Raw genomic sequence first — 5,994 nt, forward strand, 5'->3', positions numbered from 1 at the left:
GTGCATGTGCGCATGCTTAACATGGACATTATTATCATTGCTATTTACTGTTTGTATTACAATTGTATTGTACATAATGATTGTTATTTGCATACTGATATTTGTATATTGTTATTTGTACCAACTTTCTGCACTGCTTTGGCAATACCAGCTTGTAACTTGTCATGCCAATAAAGCTAATTTGAATTTGAATTTGAGAGGGGGAGAGAGAGTCATTTATCATCATTTCCATTCAGTCACATGTGAGGCTGAAAGGTGCTGAGTCTGGAGTTTGATATGAGTGACATCATTTCAATTTCCCCTGAAACATTTAGCCTGATAAATAATTTACAGTGTTTATCACACACTAAATCATATTCAGGGTTAATGGATTCACAATCAGAATATCAATAAATACAGACGCTAATAATCAATAATATTCAGCCAGTCAGAGAGCACAGACCTCTGTGAAGGCTCGTTATTATTGTTGTTTGTGTTCTGGTTACTGATATCCAGTAAACTGAAAACACAGGAGATGGGAGCCGCCATGTTGGTCTGCAGTAAAGGTTGCTATGGTTACAGATGTACACGAGTGGAATAACTCCTGTTAGTGTATAGACTCAGTCTGGTCATGTGACTCCAGTCTGTACCAACATATGAACATTGAGTCTGTTAGTGTATAGACTCAGTCTGGTCATGTGACTCCAGTCTGTACCAACAGACATTGACTCTCATTCATAAAGTCAGTGTGAACAGAGCTGCTGAGAAGCTGAGGAATATAGTTTCATGTTGAATGGAGGAGATGGAAAATCACTCCTATGGAAGCTTATGAAGGTTATGTGTTCATTATCAAAGAGATGATGCTGTCTGACTTTATTTACCTCCTCTCTCTCCACAGGGTGCACCACGGTGGAGTGCAGAGGTTGAAACCAGGTGTGAGGAAGTGTGTGTGTATAGTTTGATTCATGAAGACAAAGCAGCAGAGTGTGTCTGCAAAAACAGATAAAAGCCATTCTTAAAACGACCTGTCTTATACTCTCTCGCACGCACACACACGCACACACACACACACACACACACACACACACACACACACACACGCACGCACACACACACACACCCATGCACGTGTGGACCGAGTGGTTCTAAGTTAAAGGTCTGTTGTCGTGACAACGCCACCCAGAGGGATAAAGGAGCCTAGGACTCCTGGTTTGTGTTTGAAGTACCACAGGGATGAGCAGCAGTCTTTTACCCAAAAAGGAGACAAAGTTTACCAATGAATAATTTAATTAAAAATCATTCAGCAAATAAGACAGAAGTATAAATGTAAAATCAAGGCCTTGTCTAAAGCTATAAAAGGCACAGTCCAGTTATATAATGCAGCTAAAAAGGGGGGGTAAAAAGTCTTGCACAGCCCGGTCTCTCCACAGCCAATGGTCCCCACACCGCCGTCCAGTCCTCGTGAGGTTGGTCACTCTCCCCAGCGCTGCCCGAGATGCGTGGTGCCTCTCCTGAAGCCGCCGCCGCTGCTGCTGCTATCTGTAGGAGGAGAATGGCACCAGTGGGAAGCTCACACAAAATCACAGTCAGGTAACTGACTGGACACACTTGTGACACAGACACAGGACAGATAACTGACTGGACACACTTGTGACACAGACACAGGACAGATAACTGACAAAGTGTGCGGTTGGCCTCATGGCTGAGGGTCCAACGTGCGGTACTGATCAGATGCATCCTTTGAGTGGGAGTGAATTACACTCGACGGTATCTTACTGGATGGATGAAACTCTTGTGATGAAACGGAGACAGTGGCTGATATTGCCTGAAACATGAGCTCTTTAACTCTCCTTCCACTGGAACAGTATTGAAGCACACAACAGCTATTCACTCAAATGGACTCAATTCATTCATAATCGTATCGGCATTTTGGCATGTACCTTTCCCATAGGAAAAACATAACAAAACAATAGGAAATGCCTGTGTTGCTGATGAATTGGATCGCAGACATGTGGCCCATGTATGACAAAGAACAAGGTTTAGTGCATGTTATTATTAATAAAACAGAAAGTAACAATGTGGTTGCTCTACACAATAACAATGAACCAGGGTTACAAGCTTGACAATGAAGCCCTTGGATAGAGACAATCACCGATACTCTGTTTCAAGATTTAAACAGCCTTCAGGAAAAGTGATCAAAACAAAAATGGCAGCATCAAGGGAGCTAGGCTATTAGCGATCTAAGGGTCACGACTAGATCATCCTTGTCTTTCTAAGCCAATCACCATTCAAGGGGAATCAGCGTGGTTAAATCAACAAGTTTGATTATGCGAGTCTACCTAAATTGATGGACAGCCACGCTGCGCCAATCGATAGGTATCTCTGGAAAGGTAGCAAACCTGAGTGAAATGTCCATCACATTGATTTGTACAGTTTGGCTCTGGGTGGATTAAAGTTCAGAGCTTCACTCAAGGATGCAGGTTGGGTCATTCTCTGCTCACCCCCATGCCGGTGTGTGGGGGGTTCCACAACTCCATGCGGCAGTTGTGGAGTTTTCCGGGGAAGCGTTCTGCCTCAGCAGACAGATGTGAAGCTGTAATTCCCAGAGTATACTGTAGAGGGCCAGGCTATTTGCCGGTTGGCAGTTTTCAACCCAACACAACAATGGACGGCTTTGCTGCTCCGCTCAGCTGAACTGTCCTGGCCAGATGTTGTCCCAGTTTAAGCTGTAGATAATTGCCTGCATCAGCTGGCTGCTCTTATATTTGTGTCTGACAGCCTGCAGGGAAATACAACAAGGCATTAGAGGTCATGTTAACACGTTCACTGCCAATGACGTATTACTCCGTCAAAAAAAATCCAACGGTTCACTGCCAATGACGTATTACTACGTAAAAAAAAATCAATTTTTTTTTTTGACGGTGGGACGTTGATCTAACCCTTTTACGTCCTATACCAGAATTGGAGGTATTGAATGTGTATAATCTATTTTACCGACCCACTGAGTGGCGACATGTCTCTCCACAGTAGAAAGAGGCGAGCCAAAACTGGAGGGAAAAGCGCAAGGAAGCCGTTTTCATACTGTAAAATGGATGGCGAAAACGCTTTCACTTTCGCGCTGACGCACAGCGGTGGCAACGGTGGGGGGTTCCAAGAATAGACTGGATGCACACTTTGAAACACGCATCATAAATAAGCCCAGAATCGCAAGAGCTTCATCAGAGCTCTCAACCGGACCGCCAAGAAACGAGCGAAACCCATCCAGCGAGCCCCATCCAGACTGCCAGGCAGCAGCAACTTGTTTGTCACAGACCCGCTGCAGAGCCAAGGAGGGCGGAGGAGAACGCCCACGGAGGGAGGAGTTGGAAGCAGAGGGGGGTTTCCTGCTGTTATGGAGGAAATTACTGTTCAAAACTATTGTTTAGATGTCTGACGTCTTACTGATGCCAAAAATGAATGGTTAAAGTGACTGTTCTATCGAATTTCACAAAAAGCCGTTTATCTCTGAATAATTTTTCAGATGCTGAAACCATGGAGTATTCAACTGCTAATGCTTACATAACTACTAACTCTACAAACTAACTCTTTTAGACAGAGAAAGCACACATTCTATTAGTTCTTTTGAGATATTGTGTGTTCACAAAATCTTAGCAGAAAAGAATCCTCGGGTCTTGAAAGATAAGCCAGAATCCTCAAAAAAAACCTCTGGCAGAACCTACCTACAGTAAAAAAAAAATGGCTGGCAGTGAATGTGTTAAAAAACCCATTTCATCTTATTGAGAGCGCACTGTTGGCAAACAACTCACCAGGAACTCTGTCTCCCCCACATTCACAACCACATTGTGGGCAATGCGCTCCATGATTGGCTTGAGGTGGGACTGGTCGTACATAGAGTAGTGCCTCTGTGTAGGGGACTGCAACACAAAAGAGGAGAGATCAACTCACTCAACTGAACACATGTTTACTTGCTACCTTTGACTCCTTTTATGTCTACACGGCAGGAAGTAAAACAGGTGCAAGTAAAACACTAATGAGGGTTTCCAACTTCCAATCCAGTTGGGTGTTCCTGTGCCGTGGCAATAAACGATGTCTTGCTTGCACCTGTTTTACTTCTTGCCTTTAGACACAAAATGGGTGAAATTGATGCGAAGTGAAATAGTCTCATAGACTTCACTCATGAACTCACCCATGGCAGGTTTTCAAGCAGCTGCTGGGAGAAGCAGAGGGAGGCAGCAGCTATCTCAGAGGGCAGGTGATGCACCAACTCGTAGTCGAGCAGAGTCACATCTATGAAATAGTTTGCCAGCATGGTGGTCTCTAGGGAAGACTAGACAGACAGAAGACAATCACTGATGACATAAACACTACATGTACATGAAGACAGGAGACCAAATTCAAACTCTCCGGCCCCTATCTTCCCAAACGCGCTAATTAGCGCTTGCGCGGCCTTTAACGCTCAGCGCAGCGCAATTTGGAGGCGTGGCCAAGTGCTCTGCTATTCTCCATGCAGCGCAAAATGGCTGTGCGCTTCGCGCTAAAGTGGTCAATGCCCATGTCTAAAGCAACAATTATTCACAGGTGTGGCCATGTGCCACATGGGCTCACATTAATAAACTAATCACACACACACACACACACACACACACACACACGCACACACACACACCTACACACACACACAGACACACACACGGACACACACACACACACACACACACACCTACACACACACACACACAGACACACGCACACACACACACACACACACACACACACACACACACACAGAGAGAGTTCTGTCCACAGCTGCTGCTGGATCGCACCTCTTCCCAGGGAACACTACTGACCGCTAAAGTGGTCAATGCCCATGTGTAAAGCAACAATTATTCACAGGTGTGGCCATGTGCCACATGGGCTCACATTAATAAACTAATCACACACACACACCGGTGTTTTCAGCTCTGCCTATTACGACTTATTTTGCCAATTCCTCGCCTACCTTTTGCTATCTTATCTTTTCTCTGCCTGCGATATCACATCGCTACTTAATAACTCTTCTCTCTCAATCCGCGGACATCTGAAACAACCGTTCTATCGCTAAACGTTAGCCTAGCCGCCTGCTAGGCTAACGTAAACAAGAGCTGCTAGCCACCAGCTAACAGCTAACGTTAAACTGTTTACAATGCTCTCGCTCTCCCCCCCGGATAATCACCATGCTACGGGACTATCCAATACGACTACGCTTAGTGGATCCGTGGAATCACGCTCATTTCCTTCGGATGATGAAGTTATTTTCAAGCTGCTGCCTGATACTACTTCAACACCAGCTCCCTCAGTATCCCGGGTCCTCATCGCACAACAACTAGCCACAACATCCGAGCGACTGGTCCGGCGTCAACCTAGGCTACCAGCCTCTGCTCCTAATGGCCTCAGGTCCCCGGACTGGCCCGCACTGCCCCGGCGTCAACCTAGGCTACCAGCCTCTGCTCCCAAGGCCCCAATGGCCGCAGCACTACGACACGCTCCGGACATGGCTAATGCCAGCCATCTCCCTCCCGAATCGGGTAAGATCGATCCAATTCTTACTATCCACTCTCTCTTAGATATGATTAATCTATTAGAAAACCGTGTTTCCCAACTAGAGAACGATAAACGCCAGTCACCTAATGATAGTCTTGTTACACTTAACCAGACTGGCTTCCCTGATCATTTACAATGTACCTCAGTAGCTGATGTGTATTGTGAATTAAGCGAGGATGCTAGCTGCGGTCCAGCTGGTACCCCCGTTAATGCTACTCCGCAGCACGAGCAGAACAACCCGGCCAATGTCTCGTTGGCCCCACAGTCTGTGGATGATGGGTTTACAGTTGTCTCACACTGCCGTGGCGTTAAACGTGCACAGCCCGCCGCTGTGCAGCCCGTTTCCCAACAAACCACTTCGGTTGAGATCCGAAATAGATTCACGCCGCTTGCTAACTCTCCTGTTCAGCATGCTGTGTCGTCCGCTCCGCCCGA

General features: G+C 46.0%; 1 protein-coding gene across 1 annotated transcript in view; it reads left to right on the forward strand.

The window, feature by feature from the left end:
• LOC310773354 (NLR family CARD domain-containing protein 3-like) overlaps window positions 1-159 on the forward strand; it is a 68,183-nt gene extending 68,024 nt beyond the window's left edge. The window contains exon 10 of the mRNA XM_083633224.1: window positions 1-159. This exon is cut by the window's left edge and continues 1,638 nt beyond it. The gene's annotated coding sequence lies outside the window, so the exon portion shown is untranslated.
• The last annotated feature ends 5,835 nt before the right edge of the window (window positions 160-5,994 follow it).

Source organism: Poromitra crassiceps (genome assembly GCF_964638095.1).
Source record: "Poromitra crassiceps genome assembly, chromosome: 3".
Classification (NCBI taxonomy): domain Eukaryota; kingdom Metazoa; phylum Chordata; class Actinopteri; order Beryciformes; family Melamphaidae; genus Poromitra; species Poromitra crassiceps.